General features: G+C 50.8%; 1 protein-coding gene and 1 long non-coding RNA gene across 2 annotated transcripts in view; one reads left to right on the top strand and one right to left on the bottom strand.

The window, feature by feature from the left end:
- Window positions 1–11508, bottom strand: part of LOC140468594 (junctional adhesion molecule A-like) — a 103742-nt gene extending 92234 nt beyond the window's left edge. The window contains exons 1-2 of the mRNA XM_072564690.1: window positions 10647–11508; window positions 3160–3383 (exon numbers count right to left, since the gene is read on the bottom strand). The gene's annotated coding sequence lies outside the window, so the exon portion shown is untranslated. The remainder of the gene's footprint in view (window positions 1–3159; window positions 3384–10646) is intronic.
- LOC140468595 (uncharacterized) overlaps window positions 1–19903 on the top strand; it is a 158010-nt gene that overhangs the window by 135077 nt on the left and 3030 nt on the right. The window lies entirely within an intron of this gene.

Here is a 19903-nt window from a genome sequence, read left to right as displayed (position 1 = left end):
CCTGTACCCTCAGGGATTTCTAACCCAAATCCGCACTGATCTTCAGAGTTCTCCATGGTCCTACTGTTCAAGCCTGTTAGCCTTCCCAACATCTCACTATATAACACTCACTATTTTGAAGTTGAATTCCATTTGCCATTGCTCTGCAGAGCTCACCAATCTATTGATATCCTCCTCCAGTATACACCCTTGTTCTCACTATTAACCACCCCATTACTTTTTATATCATATGCAAACTTCTTGGTCATATAACCTGCATTTATCTCCAAATCCCAAAAATACACCATAAATAGCATCAAGCCCCGAACAACCCCACTGGAAATGGACCTCAAGTGACAAGCTGTCAGAGGAAGTGGTGAAGGCAGCTACAATTACAACACTTTAAAAGGCATCTGAATGGGTAAATGAATTTAAAGGGATACAGGCCAAATGCTGGCAAACGGGACTAGATCAGTTCAGCATATCTGGTTGGCATGGATGAGTTTGACCATTTGTTCCATGCTGTTTGACTCAAAGCCACAGAAACATCCCTCTACTATCTCTCTCTGATTTCTGCCTCTCAATCAATTTTGTATCCAATGTGCCACATTGCCTTGCATCCTATGGACCTTTACTTATCAGTTTTCAATGAAGGAGTTTATCAAACGCTTGTTCAAACCCATGCAGATTTTAAACCAAATGCATTTCTCTCATCAACAATCTCGGTTTCCTCCTCAAGAAAAAAAAAGTTTGTCAAACACAATCTTCCCTTAATAAATTCTTGCTGACTATCTTTGATTAACATCTATATTGTTAGGAATTATTCCTAATCACTTGCCCACCACTGAGGTGACACTGACATAGCTCTAATTTCCTGGTCTACCACTTTCTCCACTATAGAACATAGAACATTACAGCGCAGGAAAGGCCCTTCGGCCCTCGATGTTGCGCCGCCCTGTCATACTAATCTGAAGCCCATCCCACCTACACTATTCCATATGCCTGTCCAATGACGACTTAAATGCACTTAAACTTGGTGAATCTACTATCATTGCAAGCAAAGCATTCCATACCCTGACTACACTTGGAAAATGTTAGCAGTTCTCTAGGTATTTTGCACTTCACCTGTGGGCAGAGAGGATTTGAAAATTACTGCCAGAGCCTTTGATCTATTCTTTCTTAACCACTGTAAAAGCATAGGACGCAAGTCATCCATGCCTTCAGATTAGTCCAGTGTTAGGGCTGTTTAACCAACTAGTACTTCCACTCTCTCTCTGAGGAAATTTTATCTGATCCTTCAGTCTTTCCGATCTAATGTCCATCCCTTTGTCATCGTTATCCACTGTGAAGACAAACGCAAATTATTCATTGAGGATAGTGTCCCCGTCTTTTCACATCCACTAGCAAATTACCGAATGAGTCTGACACTTTCCCTAGTTATTCTCTCAGTCTTTCAACATTGTAAGACCTTTATCAGTTTTCTTTTATTCAACTCGCCAACAACAGTGCCATGGAGATGTACATCAAAGAAGCAGACCCTTCGGTCCAACTCATCAATGCCGATCAGATATCCTAAATAAATTTCATGCCATTTGTGAGCATTTGACCCATATCCCTCTAAACCTTTCCTATTCAAATATCCATCAAGATGCCTTTCACTTGTTGTAATTGTACCAGCCTCCATGACTGCCTCTGGCATTCCATACAAGCATTGCCCTCTGCGTAAAAATGTTGCCCCTTAGGTTCCTTTTAATCTTTCCCCTCTCACCTTAAATCTATGCCCTCTAGTTTTGGAAAACCCCACCCTGGGGAAAAGCCTTCTCTATTTATGCTAACCATGCCTCTCATCATTTTATAAACCTCTATGAGGTCACCCCTCAGCCTCCAATGCTCCAGGGAAAACAGCTCCAGACTATTCAGCTTCTCCTGTACAGCTGCAACAAGACCTCCTAACTCTTATCCACTAATCAATAAAGGAAAGCATACCAAAGATCTTCTTCACTATTCTATTTACCTGCAGCTCCAATTTCAAGTAACTACGAAGCTGGACTCCGAGGTCTCTTCGTTCAGCAACACTCCCAGGACCTTACCATTAAGTGTCTATGTCCTGCCCTGATTTGCCTTTCCAAAATGCACCACCTCACATTTATCTAAATTTAACTCCATCTGTCCTCCTCGGTTCATTGGCCCATCTGATCAAGATCTCATTTTACTCTGAGGTCATCTTCTTCGCTGTCCACTATACCTCCCATTTTGGTGTCATCTGCAAACTTTCCAACTATACCTCCTATGTTCACACCCAAATCATTTACATAAATGATGTAAAGTAGAGGACCCAGCACCAATCCTTCTGACACACCACTGGTCACAGGCCTCCAGTCTGAAAAGTAATCCTCTACCACCACCCTGTGTCTTCTACTTTGAACCCAGTTCTGTATCCAAATGGCTAGTCTTTCCTCTATTCCATGCCAGCTAACCATGCCAAACCATCTACCATGACAAACCTTGCTGAATCTTTGACTGAAGTCCTTACAGATCATGTCTGCCACTCTGCCCTCATCAATCCTCTTTGTTACTACTTTAAAAAACTTAATCAAGTTCATGAGACATGACTTCTCATGTACAAAGCCATGTTGACTGTCTCTAATCAGTTCTTGCTTTCCAAATACATGTATATCTTGTCCCTCAGTATTCCCTCCAACAACTCGCCCACCACCGATGTCAGGTTCACCGGTCTATAGTTCCCCGGGCTTTCCTGACCACCTTTCTTAAATAACGGCACCTTGTTAGCCAATCTCCAGTCTTCTGGCACCTCACCTGTGACTATCGATGACACAAATAGCTCAGCAAGGGGCGCAGCAATCACTTCCCTAGCTTCTCATACACTTCTAGGCTACGCCTAATCAGGTTCCAGGGATATATCCACCTTGATGCAGTGGATACTGGATCAGTTGGGTAGTTTAAAGGAGATAGTTCTTTTTTAAAAGCAAAAGGAATTTCGGCAAATGCACCCTGTTTTGGTTTATAAAGCTCCATTTAACTACCATCCCTTCTGGAAATTCTGTCCCCTTCACCATCTCTGGTCATAAGATTCAAATCTTGACAGATTGCCCTCCTGATCCCTGCATGTCGAGATGTGTAGATTTACAGTGTAAATATCACAGCAGTCCTGATACTCACACATTGTCACCAAGGGAGTCACGCACTGTCTGTTATACTGCATTTGTAAAAGTCTTGTTCAAAACTTTTCATAGGTTTTGATGACCTGTTTCCTGGTCCTGTTGTGGCTCCAATTACAATTTGACCTGATCCAAGGAGATGGAGAACGTTTGGTCTATCAACAGTCCAGTCACCAGTTCTATGAGTGAGATAGGAGCGAGGTTTCTCATGGGGTTCTGCCAGAGCTGGAGGTGAGAAATGTAACAATCTATTACACTCATTCAAATAGTTAAATTGCAACCAAACAAAATCACAGACTTCCTTCTACTTTCCTAGGATGGGCCGTGAGCTCAGTCTCTTTCCAAATTTCATAGTCTCTGGAGTGGTTGGGTTGGAGGACAATCTGAGGTGGATGCAAAAGTCTTAAAATTCAAACTCGCTCAACCCCAACTACCTCTACTCATTCTATGCGCTGGTGTTTGGGGGTAAAATCTTACTGTTGCTCTGTGGAACAGGAAGTGATGATTTCCAATCAATAATTCACAGCTCCTTTTCCCATTTGTCTTCCACAGTTAATTTGCTGGCAATTGTTATCCTTTCCCAGGGAACGTGCGGTGTTTCCCCTTGCAGTACATATTACCTAGTGTTTATGGGAACTGCTGATCTGATAGTTATTATCCCTGAGGTTATACGATGGAGGTTCCCCTATTAATATCCGTAGTCTTTCCTGGTCATGGAGCGGCCAGGAGAGAAGGAGTAGTGGAGCTGCCAGGAAGGTAAGGGCTTAATTTATACTTGGGCAGTGGCTAAACCTGAGATACTACACATGTAGTATCTCCCTCCTGCCCCCCTCCTCTAACCAGAAGAAAAATACCCTGTAAGGTAAGGCTTTTATTTCTTATCTTTGTTTTTCACTTATTTAAGTGCATTGTTTGGTTTTAGTTAGTTCATATAAAGCTAAGCTTACAATGGGAGGGGACCTCAGACCCATGGCATGTGACTCTTGCTTGATGTGGGAGCTCAGGGACGTGTCTGACGTTCCTGACTCTTACACTTACAAGCCGTGTCTCCAGCTGCAGCTGTTGTTTGACTGCATGACGGCTCTGGAGCTGAGGATGGACTCACTGTGGAGCATCCGCCATGCTGAGGAGGTCGTGGATAGCATGTTTAGTGAACTGTTCATACCACAGGTTAGGATTACTGAGGGAGACAGTGAATGGGTGACCAAAAGACAGAAAAAGAGTAGTGTCCCCTGCGGTCATCTCCCTCCAAAACAGGTATACCATTTTGGATACTGTTGAGGGAGATGGCTCACCAGGGGAGGGCAGCAGTTGTCAAGATCATGGCACTGTGGCGGACACTGCTGTTCAGAGGGCGGGAAAAAGACTCGTTTGGCCATAGTCATAGGGGATTCTATTATGAGGGAAGTAGATAGGTGGTTCTGTGGCCGAAAACGGTTGGTATGTTGCCTCCCAGGTGCTCGGGTCAAGGATTTCACCGATCGGCTGCAGAGCAGGCTAAAAGGGGAGAATGAACAGCCAGTTGTCTTGGTGCATATAGGCACCAACGATATAAGTAGAAAGTGAGATGAGGTCCTGAAAGAAGAATTCATGGAACTAGGAGAGAAGTTAAAGAGGAGGACCTCAAAGGTAGTGATCGCGGGATTATTACCAGTGCCACGTGCTAGCCAGTGTAGAAATGAGAAAAAAAATAGGCAGGATGAATACGTGGCTTGAGAGATGGTGTAGGAGGGAGGGGTTCAGATTTGTTGGACATTGGGGAAGGTGGGACTATTACAAAAGGGACAGTTTAGATCTGAACCAGACTGGAACCAATGTTCTTGAGGGAGTTTTTGCTACTGTTGTTGGGGAAGTTTTAAACTAATGTGGCAGGGCACTGGGAACCAGAAGAGAAAACAAGTAGGCAGCGAGGTGGAGACTGCAGACTAAGAATTATGAAGATAGTACTAATAAAGGGAAGAATAGGCAAAGAGCAGGTGAGCGCAAAAAAAAACTGGTGGCCTGAAATGCATCTACTTTAATGCAAGTAGTGTGTAAGACAGATGAACCTAGGGCTTAGATTGGTGCCTGAGAGTATGACATTATTGCCATCAAAGAGACTTGGTTGAAGGAAGGGCATGATGATTGGCAACTGAATGCTCCAGGATATAGATGTTTCAGACAGGACTGGGAGGGAAGTAAAAGAGGGGGTGGAGTTCCATTCCTGGTCAGGGACGATATCATGGCTGTGCTAAAGGAGGATACTGTGGCGGTCTTGGGTCGTGAGGCAGAATGGGTGGAGCTGAGAAATAAGAAGGATGTGGTTACATTGCTGGTATTACAGGCCTCTCAACAGTGAGCGTGAAGTAGAAGAACAAATAAGTAAACAGATTATGAATAGATGTGGAGGCAATACGGTAGTGGCGATGGGAGATTTTAATTTTCCCAATATTGACTGGGATACACTTTGCATCAGAGATCTGGATGGAGTACAATTTATACGAAGCGTCCAGGAGAATTTTCTAGAGCAGTATGTCGATAGTCTGACGAGGGAAGGGGCCTTATTGGACCTGGTACTGGGAAACGAGCCAGGACAAATGGTAGAAGTTGCGGTTGGGGATTTCATTGGGAACAGTGACCACAATTCTATAAGTTTTATAATACTCGTAGATAAAGAAGATAGTGGTCCTCAGGGAAGAGTACTAAACTGGGCCATGGCCAATTATATCAGAATTAGGCAGGAGCTGGGAAATATGGATTGGACACAGCTATTTGAAGGGAAGTCCACATTTGAGATGTGGGAGGCTTTCAAAGATAGGTTAACGGCAGTGTAGGATAGGCATGTCCCGTTGAAGGCAAAGGATAGGAAGGGCAAGATTCATGAACTGTGGACGACAGGAGAAATTGTACGACTAGCCAAGAGGAAAAGGGAAGCGTACATAAGGTCTAAGCAGCTGAGAACAGAGCGGGCCCTGGAGGAATATCGGAAGAGTAGGACAAGTCTTAAACAAGGAATCAAGCGGGCTAAAAGGGGTCATGAAATAGCTTTAGTTAGCAGAATTAAGGAAAATCCCAAAGAATTTTATTCTTATATAAGAAGCAAGCGGGTAACTAGAGAAAGGATTGGTCCACTAAAAGACAATGAAGGAAGGCTGTGTGCTGAACCTGAGAGAATGGGTGAGATTCTGAATGATTACTTTGCATCAGTGTTCACTGAGGAGAGGAACGTGATGAATCTTGAGATTAGAGATAGAAGTTTGATTAGTCTGGATCATGTTGGCATAAGTAGGGAAGATTTGTTGGGTATGCTAGAGGTTATTAAGGTGGACAAATTCCCAGGACCAGATGGGATCTCTCCCAGGTTGCTGAGGGAGGCGAAAGGGGAAATAGCTGGGGCCCTGACAGATATCTTTGTGGCATCCTTAAATACAGGTGAGGTGCTGGAGGACTGGAATGTTCCTCATGTTGTCCCCTTGTACAAGGGTCATAGGGATATTCCGGTTAACGACAGACCAGTGAGCCTGACGTCGGTGGTGGGGAAGTTGCTGGAGAGGGTACTGAGAGATAGGATCTATGTATATTTGGAAAGGAATGAGCTTATCGGTGATGGGCTTTTGTGTGGGGGAGATTGTGCCTTACCTAACTTGGTACAGTTCTTCGAGGAAGTGACCAAGTTGTTACCAAAAGAGAAAATGCTAGAAAATCTCAGCAGGTCTGGCAGCATCTATAAGGAGAAAAAAGAGCTCACATTTCGTGTCTAACTGAGCCTTTGTCAAAGGGTCAGTTAGACTTGAAACGTCAGCTCTTTTCTCACCTTACAGATGCTGCCAGACCAGCTGAGATTTTCCAGCATTTTCTCTTTTGGTTTCAGATTCCAGCATCTGCAGTAATTTGCTTTTGACCAAGTTGTTAGATGAAGGAAGGGCTGTTGATGTCATATACATGGACTTTAGGAAGGCATTTGATAAGGTTCCCCATAGTAGACGAACAGAGAAAGTGAAGTCACATGGTGTGCAGGGTGTTCTAGCTACGTGGATAAAGAACTGGTTGAGCAACAGGAGACAGAGAGTAGTAGTTGAAGGGAGTTTCTTGAAATGGAGAAAGGTGACCAGTGGTGTTCCACAGGGGTCAGTATTGGGGCCACTGTTGTTTGTAATATACATAAATGATAGGGCACTGTTGGTATGATCAGCAAGTGATGACACAAAGATTGGTGGAGTGGCAGAAAGCATAAGGGACTGTCAGAGAATACAGGAGGATATAGATAGACTGGAGAGTTGGGCGGAAAAGTGGCAGATGGAGTTCAATCCAGGAAAATGTGAGGTGATGCATTTTGGGAAGTCTAATTCTAGAGCGAATTATACTGTAAATGGAAGAGCCTTGGGAACAGTTGATGGGCAGAGAGATCTGGGAGTTCAGGTCCATCGTACTCTGGAGGTTATTGCACAGGTGGATAGAGTGGTCAAGAAGACATATAGTATGCTTGCCTTCATTGGACGGGGTAATGAGTATAAGTGTTGGTCGGTGTGGACTGATTGGGCCTAAGGGCTTGTTTCCACACTGTAGGGAATCCAAAGAAGAACAAAATAAATTTGCACAAATTCACAGACTGCAGAGGGTGGCATTGTATCACTTTAAACACATGGAGAGGGAGAAAGCGAGCTTCCCACTCTTTCTTGATCACCCTTCCTTTCTTTTTTCTCCTTCAGACCTGAAAAAGTGTCCACCAAATTTTGCACCCTCAAAAATATTTTGCCCCCCATTTTCATTCACATCCCAAATTTATGCCCTTCCCATAAGGATTTTGCTGTCCCAAATATTTGCATCACTAAATGTGTCCCCCAAAAATATTTTGCTGCCCCCAATATTACACTGAGCCCCAGTCCCTGGGGCAGATGTAAATGAGTCTAAGTGAATTGACTGGCCTGTGACTTACTGCTTTACCACACAGCAAGATCCATGCGCAACAATTACACCGGTTTAACATCACAGAGGGAGTCTTTTTGGCCCATCATGCCTGTATCCAACTAAAAGATCCTGGTCCTGTCTGCTCCTCAAGATTAGCCCCGAAGGGCTTCATTGAATCCCATTCCTGTGGAGACAGCTCCTCCGCAAAACCCCACCCTTTGCCTCTCATGCTCTCCCCCCATCTCTCTCTCTCTTGCAACAAATTCCAACAAAAACCTCCCCTCTCTCTGGCTCCCTCACTGTTGTCAATTCTCCCCCTCAGGAACTCAGGTGCCTGGTTACTCTCTGCCTCCCCTCACAGACTCTCAGACCAATGATGCAGAGACTAACTGGCCTTCTGAAAAGCCAGCAAGCTGCGCTGTTTGCCTCGGAGACCTCTAAGATAATCTGCTCAAGGGTCCACACTGTGGAGCAGGATGAGACGTGCTCATGTTTCTTCTTCCAGAAGGTGCACAAGGAGAGCTCTGAGCTCAGCAGCCTGAAGGAGGAAGATAGCTCAGTAATGTCATCTCAGTCTGACATCCTGAGGATCAGCAAATCCTTTACTCTGGACTGTGTGACAATAAGCCCACAGACAGCGCGACCTCCTGGTCATTCCTGTCCTCAGTCACGGAGATCTTAGATGACGGTGTGTGGGAGAGGCTGGACCACTGTGACCTCTGGATCAGCTGACCAAGGCCCTCGAGTTCTTTGAAAATTTCACTGCTGAATACAGATCACAAAATCCTGTCTAAGGTAATCACCAAATGGGTTAGGTCTGTTCCGGGATCAGTGATCCACCCTGATCAAACCTGTGCTGTATCGGGCAGGACGATCTGTGAGACCCTCACACTCCTCAGGGATACAATCACCTACGTGAAAGACAGGGGATGGATGTGTGTCATATGAATCGGGACAAGGTGAAAGCCCTTGACAGGATATTACACACACACACACACACACACACACACACACACACACACACGTGGGACGTGCTCTCCAAAATGGGCTTTGGGGAGGAAATCTGCAATTGGGTTTGACTGCTCTACATCAAAATTGTTAGTGTCGTCTCAATCAATAGGTGGGAATCAGAAAGCTTCCCAATCAGATCTGGATTCAGACAGGGCTGTCCACTCTCTCCTACCTTATCTGTGTGCTGGATGGAGCTTTTTGCTGAGTCTATTAGGAAGGGTGTAATCCTGAGATGGGTGGCTATTCTAGGCAGCAGAAGGCTGCAGGTCAAAGTCTCCCTGCACATGGATGACTGTCATTTTCAGCTCTGACCCACAGTCAGTGCGCAGACTCATGAGTATCTGCAACCAGTTTTAACTAGCCTCAGGAGCCAACATGAATCAAGGCAAGAGCAAGGCCACGTTCTTTGGGAACTGGGCCGACTGATCCTTTAACCCCTTGCTGTCAGGACAGATTACCTAAATGTGCTGGCAAAATGGTTAGGAGGAACTGGGGGTGTGCGCAAAATCTTGGGAGGATCGCATCGCTAAGGTGAGTCATAAACTGGGGTTTGGGAGCACCGCACCCTCTCCATTGCAGGTAAAAACTGAGCCATCAGGTGGGAGGCACTCTTTCTGTTTTTATACGTGGCACAGAATTGGCACATTCCTAGAATCTGTGCCATTGCAATCACACGATCCATCTTTCACTTCATCTGGAGGTTTCAGATGGACTGGACCCGCAGGGACACCATGTACAAATCTCTGGATAAATGGGGGAAGAATGTACCCAACACAGCCTTCATCCTGGTGGCCATCTTAGTGTGTGGCTGCATCAAGCTGTGCATAGATGCAAACATCAAGTGGCACTATATACTAACGTTCCACATATACCCGGTGTTGCAAAGGAAGGTCTCATTGCCACAGAATATTCAAAGTAGTTTGAATGTTCCATATCAGCAAAGAAAAACATCTTTGACCATAATTCCATCTGGAAATAGTCAACACACAGCGTCCTAGAGATACTGCTGGAAAAGGAGCAGGTGGATCCTCTCAGGTTGTTCCCTAAGAAGATTACACAAGTTATTTGGCAGAATTATTACTATTATCTGGGCCAACACAACACCAATCATTAATGTATTGAAGGAGTGAGCTTCCCGTTGTGAGCCTGTCCACACCACAACGGTCAGTCTTAACATCGGATTTACAGAATCTTAGATGGATTCATGTGGAGGCTGGTACAACTGCAACAGTTAAAAGGCATTTGGATGGGTATATGAATAGGAAAGGTTTGGAGGGATATGGGCCGGGTGCTGGCAGGTGGGACGAGATTGGGTTGGGATATTTGGTCGGCGTGGACGGGTTGGACCAAAGGATCTGTTTCCGTGCTGTACATCTCTGTGACTCTATGCAGTTTTGGGGCAAGGTAAAATGTAATTCTGCAAGCACAAATGCACCCCACAAACTTATATATGTGGGTGTGCGTGAAACCAATGTCTGCATTCTAAAAGATGAGAGACTCAACAAACAGTCCGGGTCTTTTTCAACATGTGATTTCAGTTACATCACAATGTAAAACTTTTGCAATAAATTCTGCGTCTTACGAACTTACTCTCCACAACCGGCTGATGAAGGGGCAAGCTAATGCTTCCCAAGTAAATCCAGTAGGACTCCAACTGAGCAAATGTTCTTAATTGCATGCTAAACTGCCCATAGTGTTGGTGCATTAATAAATGTAGGATAAGGGGGAATGGGTCTGGGTGGGTGACTCTTTGGAGGGTCAGAGAGATGTACTTAATGGTAAGGTCCTCGAGAGTGTTACTGAACAAAGAGACCTTGGAGTGCAGGTTCATAGCTCCTTGAAAATGGAGTCGCAGGTAGCTGGGATAGTGAAGGCACCGTTTGGTATGCTTTCCTTTATTGGTCAGAGTATTGAGTACAGGAGTTGGGAGGTCATGTTGCGGCTGTACAGGACATTGGTTAGGCCATTGTTAGAATATTGCGTGCAATTCTGGTCGCCTTCCTATCGGAAAGATGTTGTGAAACTTGAAAGGGTTCAGAAAAAATTTACAAGGATGTTGCCAGGGTTGGAGGGTTTGAGCTACAGGGAAGGGCTGAACAGGCTGGGGCTGTTTTCCCTGGAGCGTTGGGGGCTGAGGGGTGACCTGATAGAAGTTTATAAAATCATGAGGGGCATGGGATAGGGTAAATAGGCAGAGTCTTTTCCCTGGGATCAGGGAGACCAGAACTAGAGGGGCATAGGTTTAGGGTGAGAGGGGAAAGATATAAAAGAGACCAAAGGGGCAACGTTTTCACACAGAGGGTGGTACGTGTATGGAATGAGCTGCCAGAGGATGAGGTGAAGGCTGGTACAATTACAACATTTAAGAGGCATCTGGATGGGTATACGAATAGGAAGGGTTTGGAGGGCTATGGGCCGGGTGCTGGCAGGTGGGACTAGATTGGGTTGGGATATCTGGTCAGCATGGATGGGTCGGGCCGAAGGGTCTGTTTCCATGCTGTACACCTCTATGATCCACTCTCCCCGTCCCCCTGTCTTTACCCTGCGCATCTTTCTCTCTCTCTCTCTCTCTCTCTCTATACCACCCCCCGTCCCCTTCTCTTTACCCTGCGTGTCTCTCTCTGCCCGTCCCCCTCTCTTTACCCTGCGTCTCTCTCTCTCACTCTCTCTCTCTCACTCTCTCTCTCCATATCCGTCTCTTTACCCTGCATGTCTCTCTCTCTCCCTGTCCCCATCTCTTTACCCTGCGTGTCTCTCTCTCTCCTCTGTCCCCCTCTCTTTACCCTGCATGTCTCTCTCTCTCCGTCCCCCTCTCTTTACCCTGCGTCTCTCTCTCTCCGTCCCTCTCTCTCTCCCCCGTCCCCCTCTCTTTACCCTGCGTGTCTCTCTCTCCCCCCCCGTCCCCCTCTCTTTACCCTGCGTCTCTCTCTCTCCCCCCGTCCCCCTCTCTTTACCCTGCGTCTCTCTCTCCCTCTCCCCTCATCCCCCGCTCTTTACCTTGCGTGTCTCTCTCTCTTCCCCGTCCCCCTCTCTTTACCCTGCGTGTCTCTCTCTCTCTCTCCGTCCCCCTCTCTCTCTCCCCCGTCGCCCTCTCTCTCTCTCTCACCCCCGTCCCCCTCTCTTTCCATCCCCCTCTCTTTACCCTGCGTGTCTCTCTCTCTCCGTCCCCCTCTCTTTACCCTGTGTGTGTGTATCTATCTATCTATCTCTCTCTCTCTCCCCGTCCCCACTCTTTACCCTGCGTGTCTCTCTCTCTCCCATCCCCCTCTCTGTACCCTATCTCTCTCTCTCTCTCTCTCTCTCCCCCCCGTCCCCCTCTCTTTACCCTGCATGTCTCTCTCTCTCTCTTTCTCTCCCCGTCCCCTTCTCTTTACCCTGCGTGTCTCTCTCTCTCTCCCCTCCTCTCCGTCCCCCTCTCTCTCTCTCTCTCCCCCGTCCCCTTCTCTTTACCCTGCGTGTCTCTCTCTCCATCCCCCTCTCTCTCTCCCCCGTCCCCCTCTCTTTACCTTTCGTGTCTCTCTCTCCCCCCGTCCCCCTCTCTTTACCCTGTGTGTCTCTCTCCCTCTCCCCCCGTCCCCCGCTCTTTACCCTGCGTGTCTCTCTCTCTCCCCCATCCCCCTCTCTTTACCCTGCGTGTCTCTCTCTCTCTCCCCCGTCCCCCTCTCTTTACCCTGCATGTCTCTCTCTCTCTCTCCATCCCCCTCTCTCTCTCCCCCGTTCCCCTCTCTTTACACTGCATGTCTCTCTCTCTCTCTCCATCCCCCTCTCTCTCTCCCCCGTCCCCCTCTCTTTAGCCTGCGTGTCTCTCTCTCTCTCCATCCCCCTCTCTTTACCCTGCGTGCTCTCTCTCTCTCTCTCCCCCCCTCTCTTTACCCTGCGTGCTCTCTCTCTCTCTCTCTCTCTCTCTCTCTCTCCCCGTCCCCCTCTCTTTACCCTGCGTGCTCTCTCTCTCTCTCTCTCTCTCTCTCTCCGTCCCCCTCTCTGTACCCTGCGTATCTCTCTCTCTCTCCCCCCCGTCCCCCTCTCTTTACCCTGCATGTCTCTCTCACTCTTTCTCTGTCCCCTTCTCTTTACCCTGCATGTCTCTCTCCCTCTCCGTCCCCCTCTCTTTACCCTGCATGTCTCTCTCTCTCCCCCATCCCCCTCTCTTTACCTTGCATGTTTCTCTCTCTCTCTGTCCCCCTCTCTTTACCCTGCGTCTCTCTCTCTCTCTCTCTCTCCAGCTCTCTCCACCGTCCCCCTCTCTTTACCCTGCGTGTCTCTCTCTCTCTCCGTCCCCCTCTCTTTACCCTGCGTGTCTCTATCTCCCAATCCCCGTCTCTTTACACTGCGTGTCTCACTCTCTCTCTCCCCCGTCCCCCTCTCTTTACTCTGCGTGTTTCTCTCTCTCTCCCCGTCCCCCTCTCTTTACCCTGCGTCTCTCCCTCTCTCTCCCCTGTCCCCCTCTCTGTACCCTGCGTTTCCCTTGCTCTCCGTCCCCCTCTCTTTACCCTGCGTGTCTCTTTCTCTCTCTCTCTCTCCCCCCCATCCCCCTCTCTATACCCTGCGGGTCTCTTTCTCTCTCTCTCTCTCCCCCCCATCCCCCTCTCTTTACCGTGCGGGTCTCTCTCTCTCCCCGTCCACCTCTCTTTACCCTGCGTGTCTCCCTCTCTCTTCCCCCTCTCTTTACCCTGCGTGACTCTCTCTCTCCCTGTCCCCCTCTCTTTACACTGCGTGTCTCTCTCTCTCTCTCCGTCCCCCTCTCTTTACCCTGCGTGTCTCTCTCCCTCTCCCCCCCCGTCCCCCTCTCTTTACCCTGCGTGTCTCTCTCTCTCTCTCTCTCCCCCCGTCCCCCTCTCTTTACCCTGCGGGTCTCTCTCTCTCCCCGTCCCCCTCTCTTTACCCTGCATGTCTCTCTCTCCCCGTCCCCCTCTCTTTACCCTGCATGTCTCTCTCTCTCCCCGTCCCCCTCTCTTTACCCTGCGTGTGTCTCTCTCTCTCTCTCTCTCTATCTCTCTCCCCCCCGTCCCCCTCTCTTTACCCTGCATGTCTCCCTCTCTCTCCCCCCCTTCCCCCTCTCTTTACCCTGCGTGTCTCTCTCTCTCCCCGTCCCCCTCTCTTTACCCTGCGTGTCTCTCTCTCTCCCCGTCCCCCTCTCTTTACCCTACATGTCTCTCTCCCCGTCCCCCTCTCTTTACCCTGCGTCTCTCTCTCTCTCTCTCTCTCTCTCTCTCTCCGACCCCCTCTCTTTACCCTGCATGTCTCTCTCTCTCTCTCTGTCCCCCTCTCTTTACCCTGCGTGTCTCTCTCCCTCTCCCCCCGTCCCCCTCTCTTTACCCTGCGTCTCTCTCTCTCCCCCCGTCCCCCTCTCTTTACCCTGCGTGTCTCTTTCTCTCCCCGTCCCCCTCTCTTTACCCTGCGTCTCTCTCTCTCTCTCTCTCTCTCTCTCTCTCCGACCCCCTCTCTTTACCCTGCATGTCTCTCTCTCTCTCTCTCCCCCCCGTCCCCCTCTCTTTACCCTGCATCTCTCTCTCCCCCCGTCCCCCTCTCTTTACCCTGCGTGTCTCTTTCTCTCCCCGTCCCCCTCTCTTTACCCTGCATCTCTCTCTCCCCCCGTCCCCCTCTCTTTACCCTGCGTGTCTCTTTCTCTCCCCGTCCCCCTCTCTTTACCCTGCGTGTCTCTCTCCCTCTCCCCCCGTCCCCCTCTCTTTACCCTGCGTCTCTCTCTCCCCCCGTCCCCCTCTCTTTACCCTGCGTGTCTCTTTCTCTCCCCGTCCCCCTCTCTTTACCCTGCGTGTCTCTCTCTCTCCGTTCCCCCTCTCATTACACTGCGTGTCTCTCTCTCTCTCTCTCTCTCTCTCTCTCCGTCCCCCTCTCTTTACCCTGCGTGTCTCTCTCTCTCTCTCTCTCTCCGTCCCCCTCTCTTTACCCTGCGTGTCTCTCTCTCTCTCTCTCTCCCCGTCCCCCTCTCTTTACCCTGCGTGTCTCTCTCTCTCTCTCTCCCCCCGTCCCCCTCTCTTTACCCTGCGTGTCTCTCTCTCTCTCTCTCTCCGTCCCCCTCTCTTTACCCTGCGTGTCTCTCTCTCTCTCTCTCTCCGTCCCCCTCTCTTTACCCTGCGTGTCTCTCTCTCCCCGTCCCCCTCTCTTTACCCTGCGTGTCTCTCTCTCTCTCTCTCTCCGTCCCCCTCTCTTTACCCTGCGTGTCTCTCTCTCTCCCCGTCCCCCTCTCTTTACCCTGCGTGTCTCTCTCTCTCTCTCTCTCTCTCCCCGTCCCCCTCTCTTTACCCTGCGTGTCTCTCTCTCTCTCTCTCTCTCTCTCCCCGTCCCCCTCTCTTTACCCTGCGTGTCTCTCTCTCTCTCTCTCTCTCTCTCTCCCCGTCCCCCTCTCTTTACCCTGCGTGTCTCTCTCTCTCTCTCTCCCCCGTCCCCCTCTCTTTACCCTGCGTGTCTCTCTCTCTCTCTCTCTCTCTCTCCCCGTCCCCCTCTCTTTACCCTGCGTGTCTCTCTCTCTCTCTCTCTCTCTCCCCGTCCCCCTCTCTTTACCCTGCGTGTCTCTCTCTCACTCTCTCTCCCCGTCCCCCTCTCTTTACCCTGCGTGTCTCTCTCTCTCTCTCTCTCCCCGTCCCCCTCTCTTTACCCTGCGTCTCTCTCTCTCTCTCTCTCCCCGTCCCCCTCTCTTTACCCTGCGTGTCTCTCTCTCTCTCTCTCTCTCTCCCCGTCCCCCTCTCTTTACCCTGCGTGTCTCTCTCTCTCTCCCCGTCCCCCTCTCTTTACCCTGTGTGTCTCTCTCTCTCTCCCCGTCCCCCTCTCTTTACCCTGCGTGTCTCTCTCTCTCTCTCTCTCTCCCCCCCGTCCCCCTCTCTTTACCCTGCGTGTCTCTCTCTCTCTCTCTCTCTCCCCGTCCCCCTCTCTTTACCCTGCGTGTCTCTCTCTCTCTCCCCGTCCCCCTCTCTTTACCCTGCGTGTCTCTCTCTCTCTCCCCGTCCCCCTCTCTTTACCCTGCGTGTCTCTCTCTCTCCCCGTCCCCCTCTCTTTACCCTGCGTGTCTCTCTCTCTCTCTCTCTCTCTCTCTCTCCCCGTCCCCCTCTCTTTACCCTGCGTGTCTCTCTCTCTCTCTCTCTCCCCGTCCCCCTCTCTTTACCCTGCGTGTCTCTCTCTCTCTCTCCGTCCCCCTCTCTTTACCCTGCGTGTCTCTCTCTCTCTCTCTCTCTCCCCCCGTCCCCCTCTCTTTACCCTGCGTGTCTCTCTCTCTCTCTCTCTCTCCCCCCGTCCCCCTCTCTTTACCCTGCGTGTCTCTCTCTCTCTCTCTCTCTCCCCGTCCCGCTCTCTTTACCCTGCGTGTCTCTCTCTCTCTCTCCGTCCCCCTCTCTTTACCCTGCGTGTCTCTCTCTCTCTCTCTCTCTCCCCGTCCCCCTCTCTTTACCCTGCGTGTCTCTCTCTCTCCCCGTCCCCCTCTCTTTACCCTGCGTGTCTTTCTCTCTCTCTCTCTCTCTCTCCCCGTCCCCCTCTCTTTACCCTGCGTGTCTCTCTCTCTCTCTCTCTCCCCGTCCCCCTCTCTTTACCCTGCGTGTCTCTCTCTCTCTCTCTCCCCGTCCCCCTCTCTTTACCCTGCGTGTCTCTCTCTCTCTCTCTCTCTCCCCGTCCCCCTCTCTTTACCCTGCGTGTCTCTCTCTCTCTCTCTCTCTCTCTCCCCGTCCCCCTCTCTTTACCCTGCGTGTCTCTCTCTCTCTCTCTCTCTCTCCCCCGTCCCCCTCTCTTTACCCTGCGTGTCTCTCTCTCTCTCTCTCTCTCTCCCGTCCCCCTCTCTTTACCCTGCGTGTCTCTCTCTCTCTCTCCGTCCCCCTCTCTTTACCCTGCGTGTCTCTCTCTCTCTCTCCGTCCCCCTCTCTTTACCCTGCGTGTCTCTCTCTCTCTCTCTCTCTCTCCCCGTCCCCCTCTCTTTACCCTGCGTGTCTCTCTCTCTCCCCGTCCCCTCTCTTTACCCTGCGTGTCTCTCTCTCTCCCCGTCCCCCTCTCTTTACCCTGCGTGTCTCTCTCTCTCTCTCTCTCTCTCCCCGTCCCCCTCTCTTTACCCTGCGTGTCTCTCTCTCTCTCTCTCTCTCCCCGTCCCCCTCTCTTTACCCTGCGTGTCTCTCTCTCTCTCTCTCCCCGTCCCCCTCTCTTTACCCTGCGTCTCTCTCTCTCTCTCTCTCTCTCCCCCCGTCCCCCTCTCTTTACCCTGCGTGTCTCTCTCTCTCTCTCTCTCTCTCCCCGTCCCCCTCTCTTTACCCTGCGTGTCTCTCTCTCTCTCTCCCCGTCCCCTCTCTTTACCCTGCGTGTCTCTCTCTCTCTCTCTCTCCCCGTCCCCCTCTCTTTACCCTGCGTGTCTCTCTCTCTCTCTCTCTCTCCCCGTCCCCCTCTCTTTACCCTGCGTGTCTCTCTCTCTCTCTCTCTCTCTCTCTCCCCGTCCCCCTCTCTTTACCCTGCGTGTCTCTCTCTCTCTCTCTCTCTCTCCCCGTCCCCCTCTCTTTACCCTGCGTGTCTCTCTCTCTCTCTCTCTCCCCGTCCCCCTCTCTTTACCCTGCGTGTCTCTCTCTCTCTCTCTCCGTCCCCTCTCTTTACCCTGCGTCTCTCTCTCTCTCTCTCTCCTCTCCCCCGTCCCCCTCTCTTTACACTGCGTGTCTCTCTCTCTCTCTCTCTCTCTCTCTCCCCGTCCCCCTCTCTTTACCCTGCGTGTCTCTCTCTCTCTCTCTCTCTCTCTCTCCCCGTCCCCCTCTCTTTACCCTGCGTGTCTCTCTCTCTCTCTCTCTCCCCGTCCCCCTCTCTTTACCCTGCGTGTCTCTCTCTCTCTCTCCGTCCCCCTCTCTTTACCCTGCGTCTCTCTCTCTCTCTCTCTCTCCCCCGTCCCCCTCTCTTTACCCTGCGTGTCTCTCTCTCTCTCTCTCTCTCTCTCTCCCCGTCCCCCTCTCTTTACCCTGCGTGTCTCTCTCTCTCTCTCTCTCTCCCCGTCCCCCTCTCTTTACCCTGCGTGTCTCTCTCTCTCTCTCTCCGTCCCCCTCTCTTTACCCTGTGTGTCTCTCTCTCTCTCTCTGTCCCCCTCTCTTTACCCTGCGTGTCTCTCTCTCTCTCTCTCTCTCTCGTCCCCCTCTCTTTACCCTGCGTGTCTCTCTCTCTCTCCCCGTCCCCCTCTCTTTACCCTGCGTGTCTCTCTCTCTCTCTCCCCGTCCCCCTCTCTTTACCCTGCGTGTCTCTCTCTCTCTCTCTCCCCGTCCCCCTCTCTTTACCCTGCGTGTCTCTCTCTCTCTCTCTCCGTCCCCCTCTCTTTACCCTGCGTGTCTCTCTCTCTCTCTCTCCGTCCCCCTCTCTTTACCCTGCGTGTCTCTCTCTCTCTCTCTCTCTCTCCCCCCGTCCCCCTCTCTTTACCCTGCGTGTCTCTCTCTCTCCCCGTCCCCCTCTCTTTACCCTGCGTGTCTCTCTCTCTCTCCCCGTCCCCCTCTCTTTACCCTGCGTGTCTCTCTCTCTCTCTCCCGTCCCCCTCTCTTTACCCTGCGTGTCTCTCTCTCTCTCTCCCGTCCCCCTCTCTTTACCCTGCGGTGTCTCTCTCTCTCCCCGTCCCCCTCTCTTTACCCTGCGTGTCTCTCTCTCTCTCCCCGTCCCTCTCTCTTTACCCTGCGTGTCTCTCTCTCTCTCTCCTCCGTCCCCCTCTCTTTACCCTGTGTGTCTCTCTCTCTCTCCCCGTCCCCTCTCTTTACCCTGCGTGTCTCTCTCTCTCCCCGTCCCCCTCTCTTTACCCTGCGTGTCTCTCTCTCTCTCTCCCGTCCCCCTCTCTTTACCCTGCGTGTCTCTCTCTCTCTCTCTCCCCCGTCCCCCTCTCTTTACCCTGCGTGTCTCTCTCTCTCTCTCTCCTCCCGTCCCCCTCTCTTTACCCTGACGTGTCTCTCTCTCTCTCTCTCTCCGTCCCCCTCTCTTTACCCTGCGTGTCTCTCTCTCTCTCTCTCTCTCCCCCGTCCCCCTCTCTTTACCCTGCGTGTCTCTCTCTCTCTCTCTCTCCGTCCCCCTCTCTTTACCCTGCGTGTCTCTCTCTCTCTCTCTCTCCGTCCCCCTCTCTTTACCCTGCGTGTCTCTCTCTCTCTCTCCCCGTCCCCCTCTCTTTACCCTGCGTGTCTCTCTCTCTCCCCGTCCCCCTCTCTTTACCTGCGTGTCTCTCTCTCTCTCCCCATCCCCTCTCTTTACCCTGTGTGTCTCTCTCTCTCCCCGTCCCCCTCTCTTTACCCTGTGTGTCTCTCTCTCCCCGTCCCCTCTCTTTACCCTGCGTGTCTCTCTCTCCCCATCCCCCTCTCTTTACCCTGCGTGGTCTCTCTCTCTCTCTCCCCGTCCCTCTCTCTTTACCCTGCGTGTCTCTCTCTCTCTCCCCGTCCCCCTCTCTTTACCCTGCGTGTCTCTCTCTCTCTCTCCCGTCCCTCTCTCTTTACCCTGCGTGTCTCTCTCTCCCTCCGTCCCCCTCTCTTTACCCTGCGTGTCTCTCTCTCTCTCTCCCTGTCCCCCTCTCTTTACCCTGTGTGTCTCTCTCTCTCTCTCTCTCTCTCTCCCCGTCTCCCTCTCTTTACCCTGCGTGTCTCTCTCTCTCTGTTTTCCCTGGAGCGTCGGAGGCTGAGGGGTGACCTTATAGAGGTTTATAAAATCATGAGGGACATGGATAGAGTAAATAGACAAAGTCTTCTCCCTGGGGTGGGGGGAGTCCAGAACTAGAGGGAGATAGGTTTGTACAGAAGGGCCTGTCTCCACACTGTAGGGAATCTATTCTAGTCTAATATAATCTAATTACTTGACCTTCCCTGTCTTGTCTGTGTTACTGATGAGCAGTAACCGTGTCCTTTCCTCACACCTCA

This window comes from Chiloscyllium punctatum, chromosome 47 (genome assembly GCF_047496795.1).
Source record: "Chiloscyllium punctatum isolate Juve2018m chromosome 47, sChiPun1.3, whole genome shotgun sequence".
Lineage (NCBI taxonomy): Eukaryota > Metazoa > Chordata > Chondrichthyes > Orectolobiformes > Hemiscylliidae > Chiloscyllium > Chiloscyllium punctatum.
This window is presented reverse-complemented; position numbering and strand designations above follow the sequence as displayed.